This window comes from Papio anubis, chromosome 9 (assembly GCF_008728515.1).
Source record: "Papio anubis isolate 15944 chromosome 9, Panubis1.0, whole genome shotgun sequence".
Lineage (NCBI taxonomy): Eukaryota > Metazoa > Chordata > Mammalia > Primates > Cercopithecidae > Papio > Papio anubis.
This window is the reverse complement of record NC_044984.1, coordinates 38,390,428-38,418,332: the sequence shown is the minus strand read 5'-3', so window position 1 is coordinate 38,418,332 and position 27,905 is coordinate 38,390,428. Positions and strand designations below refer to the sequence as shown.

The following is a 27,905-nucleotide window of genomic DNA, read 5'->3' as shown; positions in this document are numbered from 1 at the left end:
GTTCACAGATCCCATGTAAAATGTTGGCCAGGTATTTCCCTGCTCACTTTTTCTGCTTTTTCTAGATGGTCAAGTAACACTTGATGTTCAGACTTATAAGCGTGGGCTACTTAGTTGGAATAGCATTTGAGAAATACTTTCAAACTGTAGTTTAGAATCCAGTGAAAGCTAAGGAAGGGGTTCACCCAATGCATGTGACTTCCCCCTCTCCAGGCTCCCTGATTTGTCATCCAAAAACCCTGTAATCCATCACCTCCCACAACTGTGGGGAGAGTATGAATGAAGTTGATAAGGTAAGAACAGAGATGGGGTGAGAAGGAAACTCTGGCTGAGGGAGGAAACTTGAACCTGAATCCAAGATCCCAAGTAAGTAAACAAAATGTAGGCTCCTGTGGGCTCTGAAAATTGAAACCAGAGGCTTTCTTCTGACAAGCACTCTTCTGCAAGTCTCCTACCAGTGAACAGCTTAGACGTGTCAATATGTCATACATAAAAATACTTACATGTGAATTGAAACTCCATGTTAAACACCTGCTATGGTATCAGATATTATCATGGGTATTTAAGACAAGGTCCTTCCCTCCAGGAGCTTACATTCTAGTTGTGTGTCCTTTATACTGGAGATTGTATGCAAACCACTCTGAACTAAATCCACCCCGCTAGATTTGTTTTGTGCAATCCTTACAGTGTTTTAATAAAATCTTAAATTTGTTGGCTTCATTTAAAAAGTTTTTGTATGAAAATTTGGATTTCTCAGTTGTCTTGAAAAATCAGAAAGTCTGGCAATTCTAGACAAAATATTTATTCATGGCAAAAATCCATGTCATGAATGGGAACCATGAAGCAACTGTCCCTTTAAGATGAGGCAAACCCTCCAGTGCCTATTCCTCAGGTAATATATCTGTCTAGCATCTGTGGACTTAGGAGTTTGTAACTCTTACTCTGCCTCTCAGGCACTGTAAAAACCCTTCTTCTGCAGTCCCCAAGTTGCAGTGTTCAAACCTTTTCACGCAGGAAGTCCAAAGGTACAGCCTATCCCACTCCGAGACTCCAGTTTCTCCAAAATATTGTCCAGGAATGCTCTAGTTGTAAAAGTGTCCTTACGGCCTCCTTGCAGGTCAGATCTTCTCAGGTGACCAAACTTTTCTACACTTGAGTGAGACAGTTTTTCAAAAAATTTGTCAAAACAAAATTGGCATTGCTAGCTGAACATCTATATACCTAAGAGAGATGATGTAAGTCTTCACAAAACAAGAAAGATCTATCTCTTTAAAGTTACTTATCTTCTACTTGGAATAATGGAACCCATAGACTTGACACTTTCATCACTATAGAAGATCACTTAAATGAGTCTTCACCAAACAAAGCTATAAATCTATTCTCTCCTGTGTGACCCTATTAATTACTTGCTACACATATGGGAAGACAATTAGAACAAAATGAGGAAAATATTATGAAGATATGAGCCTGGTATTTGAAATTTAGTCAATAACCCTTAATAAACTCATTGACCCAATTAATAAAATAGTGTACATTTTCTCCCAAAATTATCACCTTTAAACATTAAAACTCATGGAATCTTGCCTGAAAATGATATAGCATTGAAAATTCTCATTCAACTTAAAATACTTATACCTCAGCCATTTGCCATAGCCCAGTTTTTCATTGCTAGGTGAGGTACTTTTTTTTTTTTTTCCACATTAGAAAGTACCAACTCGAAGATATACAGGTCCTTTTAGTTGATATTTTATAGTATAATATTATACAACAGTAGAACTGTGAAAGTCTTTAAAGATCATCCAGTACAGCCAAAGTATTTCTTTTGTGCACATTAAACCCTTGACAGCTGTTTTTAGACCTAGTTGCATTTTGCTAGTATCCATTGTGTTGCCAGGCTTTGATCAAGAGGATTCCTTATCTGTGGCCTACAGAAAATGAATTAAAAATCATGTCCTTTCATCTACTGTGAGCTTAGCCTTGTGAATCATTTGCTTAGCCCTGCTCCTTTTAAGAAGATGTGTTGTTTCTCTCACTGGTTCCTGGTAAGAATCTTTTTTTTTTTTTTTCTTGATGAACCAATTCCTTTATCCTTTTCTACAAAAGGGCCCAGCAGATGTCACTTCACATTTGTCAAGCCTAAACCACATAATCTTTTTAGCATGGGATATTTTATAATATCTTCCTGGCACTTTCTCTTTACTATCTTTAATTAATCCCCCAAATTGCTAAGTAGTTGAACTACATGATCAAAAAATATTGGGGAAACCTTGGGAAGAGGGCTCAAACTCCATTTATATCTTATTTCCATATACAGGGAACAGACTATGATGATTTGGGGCAGCTCATTCAATTGTTTGAATTAAATCTATAATTTGAGAACTTATATTGGCCTTACATTAAAAGTAACTACAAAATTTCATTACATATCATACTTGGATGTGAAAAAAAACCAACCATGAAATCTATAAGATTTGGATATTTAAGTTGCTCTCTTAATAATACTATAAGACAGTAAAATATCACCATAATATTTTTATAAGGCAGTACTTGATAATACTATAAAATTCTCTACCATGGTGCCATTAAAGAAGAGAAGTTGAAAAATAATTTTCCTTGCCTTGGGCATAGTTCTGTTCTGCTGTTATTCAATATTTGATCTAAATTCTTATTAAAACAAGTTTAAAACCCATAGTTAATACTCTAATTGTTCCCTAGGAGAATATTTAATTTGTTCATATATTCACAAGAATTAAACATATATATTTCCTAGAAAGCCACAAGTTTAAAATAATTCTGTAATTTAAAGTTTAAAATTGATCTGCTTTAAAAATAACGGTAATCTGTTCCAAATGTCAATTTGACTTCTTAAAATGGTAGTGTTATTTTTTTAAACAAAAGCTTCAGAGCCAATTTGTTCATCAAGTATACAGTTGTGACTTTGAAACAACAAATTGATATGTCTCTTCCTAAAATTGTTATATAGGTAATACATTTTTCCTCTGTAACTCATGAGTTCTATGTACAAACTATTAAAGGAAATGTAAAAATTTTATTTCTGAAGTTATATTAAACTTGATTTTATAAGAATTACACATGAAAACAGCCTATATCAGGTAACTAGCAACCTGAAATTAGCCAATACGAATCTGAAATAGGCACCTTTGAAAAAGCTATAAAAGCTGAATTCCTACGTAATTGTATTTGGCTCTCTGTGTCTTAGTTGAGGTTGTTATTGCTAGTTTCATAATTAAATTATATCCATTCCATATTTTAGCCTTAGCTGAAAGTAAAATTTTCTCATCAAGTTATTAATTACTAAATGTAAGGAGTTAAAAGGAAATGTTGACAACTTATAATTTAATCATCCCAGAGCTAATAGTTCTGATATAATTAAAGGCTAGTTTAATCCAACCATTCTACAAAATGTCTTAGTTTAAGTTAAAAAGTATGTTTATTGTGTAGTTTGTTTGATTAGAAAGGCTCTCTTTGTTTCTCTCTAGTGCAATTAAATATTTCTCCAGGAATATATGTTATTACCAATGTGCTAGATGTCAGAACACAAGGCAAAGTTTGTTAAAACCCTCAGAAAATCAGAACATTTAAGATATCTACAAGTATTTTGACTGCTGACATTTAGTGAGTCGAAGATTTCCATATGATTTCTTCTTTTCTGAAGTGTAGATGTTAGAATAAGACTTTTCTGAAGTTTTTGAAATTTTCTATAAACAGATTGACCTGTGTCGTTTTGAAAGGACTCATTGTATGATAGTCAACTGCTATTGATTTAGAAAAATTATTTATTTATTATTCTTATTATCCAAATAGTTTGAATGAATTAACGTTTGAGAGAAGATAAATAACCTTATGTGCAATACAAAATTATTTGAGATTCTCTTTTTATGGATTAAGCTGACTATTCCCTGTGCTTTGCCAGTCTTTCAGGACTTTCTGTAGTCTGATTCACGGGCTAGATCAGCATTTCCACATATTTCTGCATAGTTCAGCCCTTACCTTCCTTTTAAACATTTAGCATTAAGGTATGTATATGTAATATACATTAAGCATTAATAAGCATTAAGGTACAATATGTAATAGAAATTTCTGCTGAGTCCAGGCAGTCTAGTCTACTAGGAAAGTATTAGGACTGATGGTGTTCTAAGTGGAAGTTGTTTTCTAGGGTCTGTCTGAAGCCTGGGTTAATACTAGTCCTAAAAGTCCTCAGCTTCTGGTGGCATCATGCAACCTGACTTCAAACTACACTACAAGGCTAGAGTAACCAAAACAGTAAGGTGCTGGTACCAAAACAGATATATAGACAAATGGAACAGAACAGAGGCCTCAGAAATAACATACATCTACAACCATCTGATCTTTGACAAACCTGGCAAAAACAAGCAATGGGGAAAGGATTCCCTATTTAATAAATTGTGTTGGGAAAACTGGCTAGCCATAGGCAGAAAACTGAAACTGGACCCCTTCCTTACACCTGATACAAAAATTAACTCAAGATGGACTAAAGATTTAATTGTAGGACTTAAAACCATAAAAACCCTAGAAGAAAACTTAGGCAATACCACTCAAGACATAGGCATGGGCAAAGACTTCATGACTAAAACACCAAAAGCAATGGCAACAAAAGCTGAAATTGACAAATGGGATTTAATTAAACTAAAGAGCTTCTGCACAGCAAATGAAACTATCGTCAGAGTGAATGGAAAACCTACAGAATGGGATAAAATTTTTGCAATCTACCCATCTGACAAAGGGCTAATGTCCAGAAACTACAAGAACTTAAACAAATTTACAGGAAAAAAAGAAAAAAACCCATCAAAAAGTTGGCCAAGGATATGAACAGACACTTCCTTTTTTTTTTTTATTATACTTTAAGTTCTAGGGTACATGTGCATAACGTGCAGGTTTGTTACATATGTATACTTGTGCCATGTTGCTGTGCTGCACCCATCAACTCGTCAGCACCCGTCAACTCGTCATTTACATCAGGTATAACTCCCAATGCAATCCCTCCCCCCTCCCCCCTCCCCATGATAGGCCCCGCTGTGTGATGTTCCCCCTCCCATGTCCAAGTGATCTCATTGTTCAGTTCCCACCTATGAATGAGAACATGCGGTGTTTGGTTTTCTGTTCTTGTGATAGTTTGCTAAGAATGATGGTTTCCAGCTGCATCTATGTCCCTACAAAGGACACAAACTCATCCTTTTTTATGGCTGCATAGTATTCCATGGTGTATATGTGCACATTTTCTTAATCCAGTCTGCCACTGATGGACATTTGGGTTGATTCCAAGTCTTTGCTATTGTGAATAGTGCCGCAATAAACATACGTGTGCATGTGTCTTTATAGCAGCATGATTTATAATCCTTTGGGTATATACCCAGTAATGGGATGGCTGGGTCATATGGCACATCTAGTTCTAGATCCTTGAGGAATCGCCATACTGTTTTCCATAATGGTTGAACTAGTTTACAATCCCACCAACAGTGTAAAAGTGTTCCTATTTCTCCACATCCTCTCCAGCACCTGTTGTTTCCTGACTTTTTAATGACTGCCATTCTAACTGGTGTGAGATGGTATCTCATTGTGGTTTTGATTTGCATTTCTCTGATGGCCAGCGATGATGAGCATTTTTTCATGTGTCGAACAGACACTTCTTAAAAGAAGACATTTATGTGGTCAACAAACAAAAAGCTCATCATCACTGGTCGTTAGAGAAATGCAAATCAAAACCACGATGAGATACCATTTCATGCCAATTAGAATGATGATCATTAAAAAGTCAGCAAACAACAGATGCTGGAGAGGATGTGGAGAAATAGGAACACTTGTACACTGTTGGTGGGAGTGTAAATTAGTTCAACCATTGTGGAAGACAGTGTGGCAATTCCTCAAGGAGCTAGTATGAGAAATACCATTTGACCCTGCAATCTCATTACTGGGTATATACCCAAAGGATTATAAATCATGCTACGATAAAGACACATGCACACGTATGTTTATTGCAGCACTATTCACAATAGCAAAGACTTGGAACTAACCCAAATGTCCATCAATGACAGACTGGATTAAGAAAATGTGGCACCTATACACCATGGAATATTGTGCAGCCATAAAAAAGGATGAGTTCATGTCCTTTGCAGGGACATGGATGAAGCTGGAAACCCTCAGTCTCAGAAAACTAACAGAGGAAAAGAAAACCAAACACTGCATGTTCTCACTCATAAGTGGGAGTTGAACAATGAAAATGTATGGACACAGGGAGGGAAACATCACACACCAGGGCTTGTCAGTGGCTGGCGGGATAGGGGAGGGGTAGCATTAGGAGAAATACCTAATGTAGGTGATGGGTTGATGGGTGCAGCAAACCACCATGGCATATGTGTATCTATGTAATAAACCTGCACGTTCTGCATATGTATCCCAGAACTTAAAGTATAATTTAAAAAAATAAAAAGGAAAAAGGAAAAAAAAAAGTCCTCAGCTTCCCTGAAATCAGTCTTGAAAGTCCCACAGAGCCTTCAAAGACTCTGGATTCAGGATCATCACAGATGAACTTCTTCAAGGGAGGTAAGAATTGATCTCATACTTCTGTGAGGACTGAGGAAGTGTTAAGGAGTGATCAGTGTCCATTAGCATGAAGTCCCTAGACTTGCCCTAACTGCTGCTCTGACCTTAGAGCCTGGAGGCAAGGACAGTTCTGATGAGCCTTAGGAATGCTACCAAAATAAGTAACATATTGGAACTCTCTCTGAGCACTCTCTGGTACACTTTCCAAGTTGAAGAGTGGTACCGACCCACATTTGGCATTAACCATTTTATGTTATCAACTCTTCATAACCTCAGCATATATGTACAATGATAACACACACATGTTCATGCCATATATTTTTATATTTATTAGTAGATTACATATGCAAATGTACTATTAGAATATTCACTTAGGATAAAATGCCTGTGTATTAAAATGTCAGTCTAACTTGAGGATTAAGTAATTTTTTGTTGTTAAAAATGTATATATTTTTATTGTATATGTATGAGAGAGAAAGAGAGAGAGAGAGAACAAGGAGGAGGGAAGAAAGGAGAGGAAAAGAAAGAGAGCTTATGTGCTGACTACATTTATGAAAATACAATCAAAACATGTTATAACTTGAAAGGACATTCATGAGCTTCTTATGCAACTCCTTTATTTTCTAGTATAGGCAAAAAACTCCAGAATGGTTTGTGATCTGGTAATATTTTTTATTCTCTTTGATCTATTAACGTGGGGAAATTTCAGTGACTATAACAATAGGAATGCTTAAAAAAGAAGTTATCAAAGCAAATTAGGGATATAACTTTACTGTTGAATGATTTACAATTCAGTAAGAAAGTCTTGTGCATTTATATTGACATTGCTTACATATAATATACTTGTCTCATCTTCCTGTTTGGCCACCAAGCTTATTTAGAGCAGAGATAATGCCTTCTCTACAGCCTGTGAACCTACTCTGTGACTCTGTGCAGTGCTACATCATTTGTAGCCAAACAATCACTCTAGAATGAAGGATAAATAATGACCTTTTAGGAAACAAAGACTAAGGGTCTACTTTTTGTGACTTGTTCTGAAAATACACTCTACTTTCAAGCTTCAGTGAATTTTGTTCCAGCTTTTTCTTCATTTACACTATTCCCCTCTTTTCCTTCTATATTTTTTGTCAAAACACTGCTGATTTTTCAATGTACAATGCAAATACCAATTCTTCTGTGATGTCTATCTAAATACCCTAATAGAACTTAAGATTTCCTTTATCTATATTCTTGATTTCTGCTTTGTATCGTATTACTTACATGTCTTTCTCCTCTATTAGTCACAGAGTTGTCTTTGGAACTAATGGGTGATTTAAAGGCAGGTCTCTGGGGAGGTGAAGTGGGTAGGATTCAGGCTTTTTACGGCTATTGTAAACAGAGATGCTTCGCTTTTGTGTTATAAACTTGGAAAAGCCAATACAAGTTCTTTGATACAATCTTTTAACTGCTGAAAGCCAAAATTTAAAGATGACTACCAAAATTTGTAATTACTTGAAGGATTATTTTATTAATTTCTATATTTTGGCAAACACGGAACAGAAAGTTTTCCAATAAAGGGCTATATCTGCCCAATGAGATCATTTAAAAGAGCTGTATTGCATTTTAGCTTAAAGCATAGTGAATAAAGTCAGTATTCCTGCCTTAACAACAGTCTTTTTCAAATGTTAAACTAGTAGAGTGACAGAACCTCAAGTACCAGTGGAGGGGCAGGGAAGAAGAAAAAGAATCAGGGCCCCTGGAAATGATTTATGAAGAAGAGTGGTGAGACTTCATGGAGCGGACACTAACAGATGGTTCATACTTTTTCATTCCCACAATGATCCCTCCTCGACCCTGCTCCTGGAATATACATTCTGCACTAACACAAGGGCAAAAAGCTCTTTGGAAGATCTATTGGAGCCATGTGTAAATAGCGCTTGGGCTCCTAACACAATGACAACTCTCAGCATCCCCAGGCTCCAGATTCATATTTCTGGGTATTGTGGGTGATAAGGTTTTTGTTTCTCATACTCTTGTGTTAACAGACATGATTTATCAGAGTCTTGCAGAGTCACAGGTGTGCTTTTTTAAGCTTCTAGTCTAGACAGAAAGTATGAAAACATTAGTCAACCTCCTCCAAATTGATTTAAATGAATCATGAGTGGATTTCCTCCAAATCCGTTGAACAAACCTCAGTCATTAATATTTTTCATTCTTTAAGGAATCAGAAGTGATTTAAAAAAAAATACAAAACATTCTTTTTAGAAACCAGATATCCTTAAAAAAACTAATTTATACTTCATTCTGCTTAAGCATATCACTAAAATTAAATGGAACTTATAAAATATGTATTTTACTCCTGGAAATCTTTGACTTAATTTATTAATTTTGGCTTAAACGTAAAACATATTTCTAAAAATATAATACTATTAAACCTGAACATAGAATTTGAGATTGGAAAGATTTTAGCAGTTTCTAATCTAACCATCTTTCAATGCAAGATCATATCTAATAACATAATCCTCACACTTTGGCATTTTTTGTTAGAAAACTCTCTTTTCAGAAAGCCGGGCACCTCATAAGACAGCCAATTTCTTATCCAGTGCTACTTGTCATATCTTGACATTGCATTCTATCAAGCCACAATCTGCCTACAGAAATGATGTTCCCAGAGATCAATTGTTGTTAAACCTTCTGGGAACTTGCAGAAGCTTAATCTCTCTCCCAGAAAAGTTATTTAAATATGTAAAGATACATACAGGCATACTTCAGGCATACTGTAAGTTTGGTTCCAAACCACCGCAATAATGTGAATATCACAATAAGCCAGTCACACAAATTTTTTGGTTTCCCAGTACATATAATAGTTATGTTTATACTATACTGTATTCTATGAAGTGTGCAATAACATTATGTCAAAACATTTATATACCTTAGTTAAAAATATTTTATTGCTAAAAAATGCTGACAATCTTCGGAGTCTTCAGCAGGTTGTAATCTTTGGTGGCTCTTGCCTTGATGTTGATGGCTGCTATCAGGTGATGGTTGCTGAAGGCTGGCGTGACTAGGGCAATTTCTTCTTTTTTCTTTTCTTTTTTTTTTTTAATTATACTTTAAGTTCTAGGGTACATGTTCACAACGTGCAGATTTGTTACATATGTATACATGTGCCATGTTGGTGTGCTGCATCCATTAACTCGTCGTTTACATTAAGTATATCTCCTAATGCTATCCCTCCCCTCCTGCCTCCACCCCATGATAGGCCCTGGTGTGTGATGTTCCCCTTCCTGTGTCCAAGTGATCTCATTGTTCAATTCCCACCTGTGAGTGAGAACATGTGGTGTTTGGTTTTCTGTCTTTGCAATAGTTTGCTGAGAATGATGGTTTACAGCTTCATCCGTGTCCCTACAAAGAACATGAACTCATCCTTTTTTTATTGCTGCATAGTATTCCATGGTGTATATGTGAAACATTGTCTTAATCCAGTCTATCATCGATGGACATTTGGGTTGGCTCCAAGTCTTTGTTACTGTGAATAGTGCTGCAATAAACGTACGTATGCATGTGTCTTTATAGCAGCATGATTTATAATCCTTTGGGTATATACCCAGTAATGGGATGGCTGGGTCAAATGGTATTTCTATTTCTAGATCCTTGAGGAATTGCCACACTGTTTTCCACAATGGTTGAACTAGTTTACAGTCCCACCAACAGCGTAAAAGTGTTCCTATTTCTCCACATCCTCTCCAGCACCTGTTGTTTCCTGACTTTTTAATGATTGCCATTCTAACTGGTGTGAGATGGTATCTCATTGTGGTTTTGATTTGCATTTCTCTGATGGCCAGTGATGATGAGCATTTTTTCATGTGTCTGTTGGTTGCATAAATGTCTTCCTTTGAGAAGTGTCTGTTCATATCCTTTGCCCACTTTTTGATGGGGTTGTTTGTTTTGTTCTTGTAAATTTGTTTGAGTTCTTTGTAGGTTCTGGATATTAGTCTTTTGTCAGATGAGTAGATCGCAAGAATTTTCTCCCATTCTGTAGGTTGTCTCTTCACTCTGATGGTAGTTTCCTTTGCTGTGCAGAAGCTCTTTAGTTTAATTAGATCCCATTTGTCAATTTTGGCTTTTGTTGCCATTGCTTTTGGTGTTTTAGACATGAAGTCCTTGCCCATGCCTATGTCCTGAATGGTATTGCCTAGGTTTTCTTCTAGGGTTTTTATGGTTTTAGGTCTAACATTTAAGTCTTTAATCCATCTTGAATTAATTTTTGTATAAGGTGTAAGGAAGGGATTCAGTTTCAGCTTTCCACATATGGCTAGCCAGTTTTCCCAGCACCATTTATTAAATAGGGAATCCTTTCCCCATTGCTTGTTTTTGTCGGGTTTGTCAAAGATCAGATGGTTGTAGATGTGTGGTATTATTTCTGAGGACTCTGTTCTGTTCCATTGGTCTATATATCTGTTTTGGTACCAGTACAAGTACCATGCTATTTTGGTTACTGTAGCCTTGTAGTATAGTTTGAAGTCAGGTCACGGGATGCCTCCAGCTTTGTTCTTTGGCTAGGATTGTCTTGGCAATGTGGGCTCTTTTTTGGTTCCATATGAATTTTAAAGTAGTTTTTTCCAATTCTGTGAAGAAAGTCATTGGTAGCTTGATGGGGATGGCATTGAATCTATAAATTACCTTGGGCAGTATGGCCATTTTCACAATATTTATTCATCCTATCCATGAGCATGGAATGTTCTTCCATTTGTTTGTGTCCTCCTTTATTTCATTGAGCAGTGGTTTGTAGTTCTCCTTGAAGAGGTCCTTCACATCCCTTGTAAGTTGGATTCCTAGGTATTTTATTCTCTTTGAAGCAATTGTGAATGGGAGTTCACTCAGGATTTGGCTCTCTGTCTGTTATTTGTGTATAAGAATGCTTGTGATTTTTGCACATTGATTTTGTATTCTGAGACTTTGCTGAAGTTGCTTATCAGCTTAAGGAGATTTTGGGCTGAGACGATGGGGCTTTCTAAATAAGCAATCATGTCATCTGCAAACAGAGATAATTTGACTTCCTCTTTTCCTAACTGAATAATTTTTATTTCTTTCTCCTGCCTGATTACCCTGGCTGCAACTTCCATCACTACGTTGAATAGGAGTGGTGAGGGAGGGCATCCCTGTCTTGTGCCAGTTTTCAAAGGGAATGCTTCCAGTTTTTGCCCATTCAGTATGATATTGGCTGTGGGTTTGTCATAAATAGCTCTTATTATTTTGAGATACATCCCATCAATATTGAATTTGTTGAGAGTTTTTAGCATGAAAGGCTGTTGAATTTTGTCAAAGGCCTTTTCTGCATCTATTGAGATAATCATGTGGTTTTTGTCTTTGGTTCTGTTTATATGATGGATTACGTTTACTGATTTGTGTATGTTGAACCAGCCTTGCATTGAGTGTGGCAATTTCTTAAAATAAGACAGTGATGAAGTTTGCTACAGAAGATTTCTCTGTAGCATGTGATGCTGTTTGATAGCGTTTTACCCACAGTAGAACGTTCAGAATTTGAGTCAATCCTCCCAAACTTTTCTGCTGCTTTATCAGTTTTATGTAATATTCTAAATCCTTTGTTGTCATTTAAATAGTGTTCACAGAATCTTCACCAGGAGTAGATTCCATCTCAAGAAACCATTTTCTTTGCTCATGTATAAGAAGCAAGTCTTCATCTGTTAAAGTTTTATCGTGAGATTTCAGCAATTTGGTTACATCCTCAGGCTCCACTTCCAATTCTAGTTCTGTTGCTATTTCTACCACATATGCAGTTACTTTTTCCATTGATGTCTTGAATCCCTCAAAGTCATTCATGAAGGTTGGAATAAACTGCTTTCAAATTCCTGTTAATGTTGATATTTTGACCTCCCCCTATGAATCACAATATGTTTTTAATGACATCTAGAATGGTGAATCCTTTCCAGCAGGTTCAATTGACTTTGCTAGATCCTTCAGAGGAATCACTATCTATGGCACCTATAGCCTTTAAAAAATGTATTTCTGGAATAATAAGACTTGAAAGTCAAAATGACTCATTGATCCATGGGCTGCAGAATGGGTGTTGTGTTAGCAGGCATGAAAACAACATTTATCTTCTTGTATGTCTGCATCAGAGCTCTTAAGTAACTGGGTGCATTTGTCAATGAGCAGTACTATTTTGAACGGATTTTTTTCTGAGGACTTCTCAACAGTGGGCTTAAAATATTCAGTAAATCATGCTATAAACAGGTATGCTGTCATCCAGGCTTTGTTGTTCTATTTAGAGAGCACAGACTATTAATTTTTTTTACCCAGTGTGTTCTAATTCAAGCAGATATGATTTGCCGTTTCTCTGATACCTGCTTAAATGGTATCCATCTGTATAGGATAAGCCCTGTCATCTGAGGATTTTGAAGCAGACTTAAAAGTCCACGGCATGTAATATTTTGCTGAGGTATCATTTTGAATTGTGAGTATTGCAAGGCTGGTGTGTGAACATGAATCATAGAGCAGGGAAGAAAGGCTAAACAAACACACAGAGCCTATGCCCCCCAGTCCTCAGTGCTACTCTCTGTGATACATTATTTCATTTAGTTGTCAAAATATCCCATGATGCTTATATTATTCCCCCCATTTTAGCTATGAGGTCACTGATAAATTACATGCAGGTATTTGGTGACAAACATCTTTGGACATGTGTGTCATAATTTCAAGACATATACTCATTTTATCCTTTATTCTAGATTACATGCCTCTTGTGATCAGAGACTATTTGATGGCCCCATCCTTTACCACCCTCAGTACTTAGGACAATTTGTCAAACTCTATAGGTTCTCAATCAATGTCTGAGAAATGAATGAATGATAAGGTTTAAAAATTCAGACAGAAGAAGTGTATAGGGGTCATTAATTGGCTAACTTAAGTGGAGAGGAAATATTTAAGAGGAAAGTAATATGTGGTTTAAAAAAAAACAAAACAAATTAGTAGAGCCAGAGAAAATGCAAAATAAACCCCAAGTAGCATAATTGTGATTTTTAATTTAATGAGATATTTTCAAGATCCACTGAAAATATTAATGGATTATGACCAGAGTACATTGGTAGTTGTATTTTGACTCACTAAACTGGACAGATATTAGGAGAAAGAAATTTAATGGTAAAATATTGCCAACACTAGGTCTACTGCAAGTTGCCCAGAGTCCAGGTGAGTGATTTAAGTAAAGATTTAATAAAAATGACAAATTTATTTTAATGTAAAAAATTATTGCTAAATTGCAATGTGTATTTTTTTTTTTTTTTTTTTGCTAGGGCTGCCATACAAAGTACCACAAAGTATTTCTGTGTGGCTTAAACAACAGAAATGTGTTGTCTTATAGTTCTAGAGACTAGAAGTCCAAAATCAAGATGTTGGCAGGTTTGGTTCCTTATGAGGGCTGTGAGGGAAGGATTTATTCCCAACCTCTCTCTTTGGCTTGTAGATGACTGTCTTATTTTTATATTTCTTCACATCCTCTTCCCTCTATGCATGCCTGTCTGTGCCCAAATTTTCTCTTTTTATGAGGACACCACTCACATTGGATTAGGTCGTACCCCGACAATTCCATTTTAACTTGATTATTTTTGTAAAGACTCAATTTCCGAATAATTTCACATTTGAGGTGCTGGAGAATCAAACTTCAGTCTATAAATTTGGGGTAGGAGTACACAATTTAGCTCATAACACAATGTGTAAGGTAATCCTGAATAACAATAACAAGAATTAAAAGATGAACACATCTAATAATTATTTACTGAATTCCACTTATACACCAGACATGGTGCTAGGCATTCAAGGTACCAAACTAAGTAAAGATAAGATACATATATCCTCAAGGGTTTTATAGTCTCTTGGATGAGGCAGATAAGTAAGCAACTAATTACAATGCAATTCATTTAGAAGTATAATTTAAATATTTACAAAGTACCATCTAAGAATAGAATGGTGGGAAAGTTAAAAAATAAGAAAAGGCATCAGTGAGGAGATCACTTTTAGGTTAAGTTTTGGATGATGTAAAGAAGCTTGAAAAATTAAGTTGGAAAGCAAATTCTACCAGAGGAAATAGTATGGTTTATTCTGTCAGATTTTTAGTATGAAGTACATGTTGCGAGTAAAAGGTGAAAAGTTTGAAAGTTAGCTAGGGAGCCTATCAAGAACGTCAGGCAAATGAGATCCACTAAATTATTTTAAGTAGAGAAGTAATTTATAAAGATTACCCTGAAGGCTATTTTAAGAGTACCTTAGGAAGGAATAAAGAGCCACAGAGCCCAGGTAAGAATACATTGCACTAGTCAGATGAGAGACCAAGAGTGCCTTAATGACAAGAGTAGCAAGATGGAGAGCAAGGTATGGAAAACAGAGAAATGCACACGATAGACTTGACAAGATTTAGTGAGCAACATGTGGAATTAGGTGGTTGTTTAGTATGACTCCTAGATTTCTGAAGTGTGTACTGGGTGGATAGAGTTTGTATTAAATAATATAGGAATACAAGAACCAAGATTTGGGGATAAAGATAATTCATCCAGTTTTGAACACATTGAGTTTGAGATGCTTGTGAGGCATCCAAGTAGAGCTGTTTAGTAGAAAGTAAGAAATACATATAGGCAGATCAGGAAAGACATGTGGTAGAGATTAAGCTTTGGTAGTCATCAGCATACATATTCACTCACTTGTATAGCAAACGTTTGTTGAGTACCTACTAGATCCCAAGAATTATGCTTTTGGTGAACATTAAAGCTAGGGGACTAGATTGCGGTACTCTAATGAAAACGTGAAGAAAATATGACCCAGGTTCTGGAAAACATCAATATAAAACAAAGTGACAGAGAAAGAGGAACTGATAAAGTAGGTAAGAATGGTCAATCAAAAAGTGAAGAATTTGAGAAATTGAAGAATAGCAAGAAGGAGATGTTTAACAGTATTAAATGTTATTGTAAGACAAGATAAGGACTGGAATCAGGCAGGGTTCTGCCAGGAAATAGCTGCCCCCCTCAAATGGGGTAATTAAGGAGAGAATGAGAGAGAGAGAGAGAGAAAGAAAGAGCGAGAGAGAGCTGTAGAAGAAAGCCAAGAACCTCCTGACATAGGTGATTGTGGTCATGAATAGAAAAATAAAGTTGCAGCCAAACCACAGGATGGCAGGAAGGGAGCTAGGTGAATACCTGCCATACTCTGGCCTCTTATGATGTCTCCCATTGACAAAACCCAACAGGATGTCAGAGGAAAAAGTTATTGATGTAGTTTATATAGGTCAGCTTCTCTGATCAAGAAGCAGAGTGGAGGGCCAGGCACGGTGGCCCACACCTGTAATCTCCGTACTTTGGGAAACCGAGGTGGGCAGATCACGAGGTGAGGAGATTGAGACCATCCTGGCTAACACGGTGAAACCCCGTCTCTACTAAACATAAAAACATAATAATAAAAAAAAATTACCGGGGTGTGGTGGCGGGCACCTGTAGTCCCAGCTACTCGGGAGGCTGAGGCAGAATGGCGTGAACCGGGGAGGTGGAGCTTACAGTGTGCTGAGATCCTGCCACTGCACTCCAGCCTGGGCAACAGAGCGAGACTCCATCTCAAAAAAAAAAAAAAAAAAAAAAAAAGGCAGCAGAGTGGAAAAGAGAGAGTAGACTGGAAAAGAGAGAGTAGACTTGTTAGGGTCAGTGGAGAATATTCTGTTTAGATTTTAAAAGATATTGTACGTGGCAATTTGATGATCAAGGGTAGAGTGAAAGGAACATGATAGAATGAGGGTAGAAGCCATATTGCATTAGGCAGAGGGACAAATGAGGTGTGAAAATATAGATACACCTGTAGCCTTTCAAGCAGCACTGAAGGAAGAAAAATAAGGTCTGTTTTTTCAGGTACAAGAAGATGAAGTGTTGAGGGAGTTAAGACGTGAGAGATTTAGTGATATATTTAGGCTGAATGAAAATATTGAGTGGGGAGATGCATATCTGCATTTCTGATGAAGCAATGTGTAAGGGGACACAGGTGATTAGAATCAAGAACAGGAGAAAAGAGTAACTTTTGACATATGTCCCTCCTTCTGACCAGCGAGCTTGTCTATCTTCTTGTAGCACTTGACACCGAGTTGGATGTGCCCATTCTAGTCCCCAGTGACAACAAATGCCTTGAACCTGGTCCAATGGCAAGTAGAGGTCTGCTTTTGCACAGGCATAATTTTTGAAACCTTATCCTTGAGGAATGTCCCCAGGAAAAATTCAGTGACCTCAGATTCCCTGATGTACAGAGAGATACAACTACTCTTTCTATTTTAGATACTCCTCAGTCATCTCCGCTTTTCTCTATGCTTCTGTTCTTTCTCTCATTCTCTCTCTTAAAAATTTCCCTTGATTACTTATCTTACACATGGTTCAAAATTAACCCCTTTAGCCATCTATAGCCTAGAGAGGTAGAAACATAGGGTGCATTATTCACTCAGCAGTTGTGACCAGCAGAAGATCCCTTCAAGAAGTGTGAGTAGGGTAGACATTCCAGAACACCACCATTTCTCTTTTAATCAGAATTTTAATTTCTGCTTCAATCCATCCATTTTACACCATAAGTGATATTATTTTATTTAAGAGCTTTCACGAACACTCATATTTGAACAAACTTTGATTGAATATGAAACTGCATTTATCAGGTTTGGTGCTTGTGATGTACAAATTCTAATTTACTTTAAGTTTTATATAATGGGCAGATTGAATTTAAATGATCATACTCAGAAAAATCTCTGTGTAGTCAAAACCAGAAATAAACATGTAAGATTCTGTTACTGCAAAATAGCAATGTTGCACTGTGATCAGCAATTTAAACAGCCTAGCACATATTTATAGTTGGCATCACATATAGTGTCTGTTTCTGCCTCACTTAAATCTGGGATTAAGATTTGAACCTGACTTCCTTGCCCTTGAGTTTATCTACCTTTCAAAGAAAACAAATCATTCCTGCCCAAAGTTAATTATAATTCACATGCAGTCGATTTACTAAATTGCTTTCAGATCTGCATTTTAAAAATAAGCAAACTAGAAAGAAATATTTGCTCTTTAAAAAGAGTATTTGTTTTTGTCCAAATGTACATTTTCTTTAGCTACATATATTCAGTTAATTTTCTCTGTAGTTTAAGATGGTGCCTAGAAAACCTTTGAAGAGTTAAAATGGACATTGCTGTAGAAGAGTGCCTTAATGTTCTATTTTATCACTCAGCTATTATCATCTGGGAATGCAAATTTACTTGTAAAAGTTGGCAAAACACAGCTTTCTGGGAAAGTTTTATCTATTAACCAAAAGTAGAGAGGACACACACAATTCCTTTCCTGTATCAACACTGATTGTGGCTATCTTAGGACTGTGTTGGGAAAGATTTTGAAGGTGGGGGTAGAGTGTTGCAGAGAGCTGTTTAGTTGTTGATCTCAGCCAGATGCATGGAATGGGAAGCTGTGCTGTAGCTCCCATCTCAATATTAATGTCATATCAGAACTAAGCGAGTAACATTTCTCTTAAAAACAAGCATGTCAGTAACAAAATACAGCATAGGAAAAAAGCATGTGTTGCTATATATATTTTTGTGTATGACTGTGTATAATTCTTTGATCTACTTAGATATTAGCTGTCCAATAAGTAGTCAGAGGCATTTGAAGAGAGAAAAAACATGCCCTCATACCTGCTACCTTCACTACTGGGGGCTACCAGGATATGAGGACATAGGACCTAGCTCTACTCCTTTCCCAAATGCAGGAGTTACAGGAGGACTCCCAATAGCAGACCAAGACCACAAATTTTACCTGTCCCCAAATATAAAGGAACAAATAGGCTTTGTTGCTAAGGGAGAATAGAATGATAGATGGCTACAGAAAGGGTTCTCATGTTGATGTACCATTAACTCAGGGGCAAGAAGTTGAAGAAAGGAAAACTGACACTGTCTTGTATAAACAAACAGGAATGTAAGGATAGGGAGTAGCAGAAAAGAGAAGGGAGAGAGGGAAAAGATAGGCCAGACACTATTTTAGGAGCCTGCATCCTAAAAATAAATGTGCTAAGCAGAGAATTCCTGACTGTGGGGTAGTAGAATTTTTAACAATAGGGATTCTAACTTTCCATTCTATGCTGTGACAAAAACCTTCTCCATCTTCATTTTCACAAACCGTGTAAAACCATCAGCCTTCAGCACATTTTGGGGGAAAAGAGTCTTGTTTAAAAATAAAAGAGGTTTGTTTATGGAAGCTCTGGAGACAACCCACACTGCAGCTATTTTTCTGTTTGCTCTTGCTCTAATTTGGACCACCATTCACATTGCTGCTAATCACTGCCTAGGAAACTTAGATTTCCATTTATTTTTGTACAGTATAACTATCACCATGTGGATGTCAGTAGAGTGAAGAATTTTAGGAGGTAACACTTTTCTTTACTATTGCATCCCAATATTCCCCACAGAATCCCTCCTCATGAGATTAGACAGGTTTGGAGTACTTTTTTTCTCTTGTTTTTCCAACACACTATATGTTGTACATTTTTTATCTTCCAACTCATTTATTAAAAAGAGTGCATGTTCGTATATTATTTTCACTGCTATATTTCCCACAACCTAATAATCTTTAACAAAGTAGGTATTCAACAAATAGTTGTTAAACAAAAAACAAGTAAACAAGTATTTTATATTTTATAAAATAATTTACATTTCTTACATGTGATGCAATAAGATATAATCTACACTAGTCTCAAACGTACTGAATTCTAAAAATGTGAATCAACAATCCACAGAACTAATTTCATGACCCACAAATGATCATGATCCATAGTTTGAAAAACAGTGACTTAAACATTATGCAAGAATATTCTATGTCCAGCATAATGGCAAGAGCCCACTAGGACCCAGATTTCCAACTAATTACAACAAAAGGATCTTGACAAAAACAAAAAGGAACTACCTGAGGACTGTAAGAAAATTAACAAAATTAGGAGACAAAGAGTTGAAAGTAAATGTACAAGGTATATTTTCCATTTTTTTCTCTTATGCTTTGCTCCAAGGGTGAGCCCCAGGCACAGAGCAGCACATCAGCAGTGGATGCATAATAGGTTAAAACTTCAATAGGAAGCTCATCTTTACAACCAGAGAAACCAACAAAGAAGATTCTGGGGCCTGGAGAGAGGAGAGAATCTCAGAGAAGAGAGAACCAGAAAGGAGAATCCCTGATTCTGTGTAAAATCTGCAGATGTTTCAGGTGCACTTATTCTTTATGGATGCAAGAGACAAGCTCAAACAAGTGGACTAAGTGTTTTTGGAACTGAACTGAGATTTTAACCACCACACAAAGAAAGTGAGACAGAATTTATGATCTGAACCTAGCCATGATGACCTGCTAAATAAAAATCAACATTCTCCAGAGTATTATAAGAGAACCTAGAGTCTACGCAACATGGCATTCACAATGTCCAGGATACAATTCAAAATTATTCAGCATAAAACCAGGAAAATGTGGACAGTTATCAAGATAAAAAAATAAACAGGTTTCCTAGATAACCCAGATGTTGGAATAATCAAAGATTTTAATACACTTATTACAAGTAGGTTTTATGAAGAAAGAACATACTTGAAATGAATTAAGATAATTTGCCATCGCAGAAAAGAAACTTTAAAATTAACTAAATGGAAAGGTTAGAATTTAAAAAGTAGTTTCCCCAAAATAAAACAATTCACTGAATGTGCTCAATGGCAGAATGTAGGTGACAAAGTAACCTGAGGACAGGTAATTTGATCAAATCTGAAGAACAGGGAGAGAAAAAAAAAGAAATGTGTGACAGTATAAAAAGGTCTAATGTACATGCAATAGAAGTTCCAGAAGGAGAGGAGAAAGAGAATGGGATAGTAAAAACATATATTTGAAAAATAATGGCTTGGAGTTTTCCAGATTTGTGAAAGATAAAAATGTACATATTTAAGAAGTTCAGCAGATCCACAAACCAGATAAATTTTTAAAAATCAAATTTAAACAGATAATACTAAAAATGCAGGAAACCAAAGATTTTCTTTTAATCTTATAAGTATGTTTTTTTTCCTTTTAAGGTTACATTTCATACATCCAAAGGAGCAATGATTTGAACGATGGCATGTTGCTCATTTAAAACCTGGGAGATCAGAAGACAGTGCGGTAACATCTTTAAAGTGCTGAAAGAAAAGAACAGCCAACCTAGATTTTTACAGCCAATGAAAATATCCTTTAAAGATACAGGTAAAATAGGAAACTTCTGGTCTCTATTCCAGCTTCATTCTGACAAGTAAAAGCTAAACAACGGAAAAATCAACAACAATTTCTTAGCTCTATCAGGGAAGTGAGGACACAGAAAAATGCTGCTTCCCAAATTGGAGAGACAGACAGGTAAATACCTATCATCACAATTTACTGGAGTAGAAACCCATGAGCAGAAATCTCTGAGGGAACCAGTGCCAGGGTATGAAAACTTGAATTGTATTTCATGAATTACTGGAGGCTCAATGTGAACAAGTCTGAGTTAAGAACTCCAGAGGACCCAGTTGTAAGGAGGCCTCCGTAATTTTGTGTTTTACCTGCAGCAACTCTACCACATCCTTACAGTGAATGTTGGAGAAAAATCCTCTCATACATGTAATAGGAGGAGGGGAAAAAGAACCATTTTGAAATACCCTTGAGCGTTCTGGTTTTAGCAAAGCTTGTCCTCAGGAGAAACTATTTTACCCCAGCCTATTCTGCTGTTTTTTTTTTTTTTTTTTTCCAGAGCCTAAACCTCCCTTTGGGAAGGGAAATACCCATCTCCAGCCAGCTGCAGCCTTCCACATACGGAAAGGAAATTCCCAACTCCAACTCCCTTTAGCTTTACACGTGGGAGAAGGGAAATACCCAAGGCAGGTTTCCTCTAGCCATCATATCCCATCCAGCAGGGTAAAAACTGTGAAGTACTGATAAAGTTGACAGTCCAGGGGCACAACCTTACCAAAAGACTGACACCTTATCATAGGACTATAGAATGCTTCCTGATATGGTTTGGCTGTGTCCCTGCCCAAATCTCACCTTGAATTATAACAATCCCCACGTGTCAAGGGCTGGGCCAGGTGGAGATAATTGAATCATGAGGGCAGTTTCCCCCATACTGTTCTCATGGTAGTGAATGATCTCTCAAGATCTAATGGTTTCATAAATGGCAGTTACCCTGCACAAGCTCCCTTGCCTGCCGCCATGTAAGACATGACTTTGTCTTTCCTTTGCCTTCTGCCATGATTGTGAGGTCTCCTCAGCCATGTGGAACTGTGAGCCCATTAAACCTCTTTCCTTTAAAAATTACCCTGTCTTGGGTATGTCTTTATTAGCAGTGTGAGAACAGATGAATACACTTCCCCTCCCAACACATGTTACCAACATATTACTAAAGGCCTATTTACCAGAGTTCTTTCACCTAGTGTATCATGTCCACCTTTCAACAAAAGGTTACAATGCACACTAAAAGCCAACCCCCACCCTTCGCAATTTAAAGAGATGGAAGAAGCATCAGAATCAGAGTTAGATATAGCAGGAATGTTGAAATTGTCTAACCAAAAAGGTTTAAAATCTGTAATTGATACGCTAAGAACTTTAATGACAACATGCAATAATATATAAATAACATAAGCAGAGAGAATGGGCATGGTGGCTCACACCTGTAATCTCAGCACTTTGAGAGGCTGAGGTGGGTGGATCGTTTGAGGCCCATGCAAAACCAGCCTGGCTAACGTGGCAAAACTCCGTCTCTACTAAAATACAAAAATTAGCTGAGTGTGGTGGCATGTGCCTGTAATCCAAGCTATTCAGGAAGCTGAAGTACAAGAATCATTTGAAACTGGGAGGCAGAGTTTGCAGTGAGCTGAGATATTGCACCACTGCACTTTAGCCTGGGCAACAGAGAGATGGAAATTCTAAGAAAGAATAATAAAAAAAAATGCTAGAGATAAAACACAGTAGCAGAATTAAAAACATCCCTTTGATGAACTGATTAGTAGGTTGAACATGGCTGAGGAAAGAATTGCTGAGCTTGAGAATATGATAAAAGAAACTTACCAAACTGAAAAGCAAAGAGAAAAGAGACAGAAAAAACCCTAGAATATCCAAAAACTGTGGGGCAACCAAAAAGGTTTACTATATGCATTATGAATATAATAGAAAGACAAGAAAGAGGAAAAAAGACAGAAGAAATATTTAAGATAATAATGACTGAGAATTTTCCCAAATTAATGCCAGACACAAAACCGTAGATCTAGGAAGCTCAGAAAATACCAAGCGGGATAAGCACCCGCACCCCACCCTCCAGCAATAACTACACCTGGGCATGTAATAGTCAAATTACAGAAAAATCAAAGGTAAGTAAAAAATGCTGCAAAAATCCAGAGGAGAAACACTTTATCTTTAGCAGAGCAAAGCTAAGAATTACACCCAGCTTCCCCTCAGAAACTATGCAAGCAAGAAGAGATTATAGTAGAATATTTAAAATATTTGGAGAAAAACCCCACCAATCTAGAATTATGTACCCTGTGAAATTATCCTTTAAGTTGAAGGACAAATAAGGGCTTTCTCAGACAAACAAAAATTCAAGGACTTTGTTGCAAATTATATAGGTGCGTGCACACACACACACACATATCCATATATATGTGAACACATGAATGTTTATGCATAAGTGAAATGAATGACAACAATTATACAAGGAATGGGAGAGAGAAATTAGGAGTAAAGATATAAGATACTTGTACTACCTGTGAAGTGGTATAATGTTATTTGAAAGTAGACTTCAATTAGTTGTAAATATTTATTGCAAACTCTAAGGAAACCACAAAAGAAAGTTTAAAAACAAGTATAATTGATATATTAAGACAGGAGAGAAAATGAAATCATATAAAATGCTCGATTAAGACCATAAAAGGAAGAAAAAATAGGAACAAAGATGCCAATAAAAGACATGGATTGCCAGAGTAGATAAAAAAAGCAGGGTCCAACTATATGTTGTTATGAGAAACTCCCTTCAAATATGAAGACATACGCACATTAAAAATAAAAGGATGGAGAAATATTTACCATACTATCACTAATAAAAATAAAGTGGGAGTAGCTATGTTAATTTAGAGCAGAAAAATTACTAAGAAAAAAAAAAGAGAGGCATTAGGTAATGACAAAGGGGTTAATACTCTGAGAAGACATAACAATCCTCAATGGGTATGTGCCCAACAACAGAGCATCAAAATACATGAGGCAAAATTGATAGAACTGTAAGGAGAAATTGACAAAACTACCATTATATTTGTAGACTTTTACACTCTTCTAATAGAAATGGACAGTTCTAGCAGGAAGAAAATCAGTAAAAACAGGATTGAACTCAATCTCACCATCCATCAACTGGATAAGAATGGGACACATGGGCCAAAGAATAATTCTGGAGAGAAATTTCAAAATATTTTGAATTAAATGAAAATGAAAATGCAAATTATCAAAATTTGTGGATGCAGTGCTGAGGGAGAAACTTATAGCATTAAATACAGAAGAAACTTCTTTTCTAATATATGCATTCAATGCTATATGGTGGTAGTGGAGGGGGAGTTGTGCATGTGTGGGGACAGGAAGTATGTAAGAACTCTATGTTCTTTCCACTCAATTTTAATATGAACTTAAAACTGCTCTAAAAACTAAATTTTATTAATGAAAACAAACCAGATAACACTTCATACCCAATGGAATAAGCTGAATCTAGGGTGACAATAGCAAGTGTTATTGAGATTATGTTACGGAGAACTTGGGTTGCAACATATTCTTAACAATCCAAGTTTTGTTGAGAATATGAAGTAATCCAAATTCTTCTACATTGTTGGTGGGAATGTAAATTAGTACAAACACTTTAGATCATAATTAGATATTATATACTAGTTCCAAAATATGCATACCTTATGATCCAGAAATTCCACTCATAGGCATATAGCCAATAGAAATACATATATATGAGCACCAATAAATATGTACAAAAATATTCAAAGCAGAATTATTCATAATAGCCTCAAACTTGAAAGAACTCTAATACCTGTCAATAGTAGAATGAATTAATAAATGCTATACATTCATTGATGGAATGCTAGATGATAAAATTAGCAACTAGATAAATATAAGCAACATAATATTGAGGTGAAAGGTGCCCAAAATTTAAAATATATGATCTTATTTATTTAAGTTAGTTTAAAATAAATTGAAACTACAATATTTAGAGATAATGTTTGTGTTACAAAATTACAAATTAAATAAATAGTTATAAATTTTAAAACTGATAAAATAAAGATATACTCAAATAAAGGTAAAATAAGATAATTTGTTGTTAGCGTAGTCTACAAGAAATTTTTAAATAATTTATTCAGGGAGAAGAGGCATAATAGCAGAGGGAAAGGTATGTCATCAGGCATGAAGAAAGAACAATAGAAGTGGTAAATATATCTGACTAAACAGAAGAGATTATTTTTTACTCTTAAATTCTTTAAGATATGTATAACTCTTTAAAGTAAAAATGACAACACTGTCTGCTGTGTTTTTGAGCAACTGTAGATTATATTATATCAAACAAAGTTTATAGACAGAATGTCAATAAATAAGTTAAAATGGAACATTAAAAATATTCAAAAATCCCAAAGAATGCAGGAAAAGGAGAACAAAGGAATGAAGTCAGTGGGAACATATAAAAAAGAAATAATAAAATGGTAGACTCTTAAACCAAACCATATCAATAATTATATTAAATGATCATGTTCTAAACACACCAATTAAAGATAGAGATTGATAGAGCACATAAAAAAGCAAAACTCAACTACACTTTGAAATAAACCTCAAATATACCAGCACATACAGACAGAAAAAGATATACACATGGATGGAAAAGATCTACCATACAAACAGTATACATACAAAAGCTGAAGTGAAAACTTTAGTATCAGATAAAATAGACTTTAAGACAAATGGTATTGCCAGAAATAAATATTTTATAATGACTGAAATGCCACTTCACAGTTCTCTTCTCCTTTCTATGACTGATCCTTCCACCTGGCTTCTAGATTCCTTCTCCTCCCTGCTTCTCCAATGATCCTCTCTCTCAATCTCTATCTCAAAACTTCACTTCTTCCCCTTTTAAATTCCTTTACATTACTCTGCAAGTATATTCAAGCATTTCCTATCTTGAAAAAGCAAAAACAAAAACAAAAAACCTGGATACTGTTTCAAAATTTCTGACTAGATGCAGCTAGTATGAACCTCCTCCACAGAGAGGAACCAAAATGGCAAGTGGATATTCACATTTCAAATTGATCATCTAGAAGATAACACTGGGATTCAGCAGAGAAGTGATGAGAAGCACCAAAAGCAGGTAAGGGGAGAGTGAGTCCTTGCTTGGTTGGAATTGACTGGGATCCAGAAGAAGCTTCTGGGTGCAAGGAAAGCGTAAGAGAGAGGCCCCCAGGGCTCCATACTTCCACCACCGTCCTTTAAAATGTTAACTATGGGAGAATGTCTCAACCCATACACATTTTGAAACTAACATAGGGAATGGCCTAGAGATTGCGCAGACACATTGCTAGAAAGAGGGAACTCATGTAAAGTCTCACAGACTTCCAAGCCCTGAGCAGCTGCAACTTGGCACCATCCTAAGAGCCAAATCCCCAGAGAATTGTGTCTTGCCCTGGGAACAATGCCACAGCTTTTGCCACCAGGCTAAAGAGGGAGAAGGGAGGCTGGGTGCTCCCATGCACCCCAAGGACAAATACCACTGTGCTGTTATGGGCTGCTGTGGGATAAGGTACAAGCAAATTACACTCCCCGTAGCTACCTGCCTTTTGCTACAGCCAAAGGGAGAGTCCTCCCTTCCCTGGTGGTAAGCCCACAGTCAGAACTATTCTGAGATCCTAGCCTTCAAAGGTTTACATTCCGCAATGGTGCCTGGACTTCCACTACCATTGCCACTGCTGGGCCAAGGAGGAAGAAGGAAGGCTGGACACACTTACATACACCTAGTACAAATTGTACTGCTGCTGCTGTAGGCTGCTGTGTGACAAATGCATGAGTCAATTGCTCTCCCCACAGCTACCTGCTTATACTGTTCCAGTTGAGGGGGGACCCACCTTCCCTGGTAGGTATGCAGCATAGACACTGCTGCCCACACCAGAGCATTCTAGCATTCTGCCATGGCCTGGGGACCACCATCCCTTGCTTATCACAACCAATACCTGAATGCGCCACCATGGGGCCTGAGGACAAGTCTTCCAGACTGGGCCCCTCTACCCAGTACTTGAGCATGCCATCCAGAACTGTGGAAACTTTCCAGCCAAGCCTACTATTGCTAACACCTGAGCACTCCTCCCAGACTCTGAGGTTGGACTGATTCAACCTTCCAATACCACCACAGCCAGTACACACTCACACATGATCTCAATACTGGAATAATCAGCCCTCCTGGAACCAATAATACTGTAAGTTGTCCTGGGTTGCCCAAAAGGCAGGCTCAGTCCATTGCTGCCACCACTAGGGCCCAAAGACTGGCCAAGCTGACATCCTAATCACCAGCAAAACACAGCACAGCCTCCACTATTAACTGCACTTCATTAACTACCACCATTTATTGAACACTGTCTTCAATAAATGATTCTGGGAAACATGGATAGCCACATACACAAGAATGAGATTGGACTCTGTCACTCACCGTATACAAAATCAACTTACAATGGATTAAAGACTTAAATGTAAGACCTGAAGCTAAGACAGTATTAGAGGAAAACCTAGGAAAAAATTTTGTGGACATTGGCCTAGACAGTGAATTCATGATGAAGGCTCCAAAAGCAAATACAACAAAACAAAAAATGGACAAATGAGGCTTAATTAAACTGAAAAGCTTCCACACAGAAAAAAAATCAAGAGAGTCAAGAGTCAATTTGCAAAATGAGAGAAAATATCTGCAGATTATTCATTAGCATGAGATTAATATTCAGAATATACAAGGAGCTCAAACAACTTACCAAGAAAAAACAAATAATTCCTTTAAAAAGTGGGCAAAGGAAATGGCTAGACATTTCTCAAAAACAGACACATAAATTGCCAACAAGTATATGAAAAATTGCTCAACATCACTAATCATCAGAGAGATGCAAATCAAAATCACAATGAGATGTCATCTTATCCCAGGAAGAATGGTTATTACGGATACTGTGAGGATGTGGTGAAAAGAAAACCCTTATCCACTGCTGGTGGGAATGTAAACTATTATAGTCACTATGT

General features: G+C 36.6%; 1 long non-coding RNA gene across 1 annotated transcript; it reads left to right on the top strand.

Moving 5' to 3' along the window:
- Positions 1-78: 78 nt before the first annotated feature.
- Positions 79-27,553, top strand: LOC110740667. Its single transcript, XR_002515622.2, has 3 exons — positions 79-4,037; positions 20,675-20,987; positions 25,876-27,553. It is a non-coding gene; the product is annotated as an uncharacterized LOC110740667 (long non-coding RNA).
- The last annotated feature ends 352 nt before the right edge of the window (positions 27,554-27,905 follow it).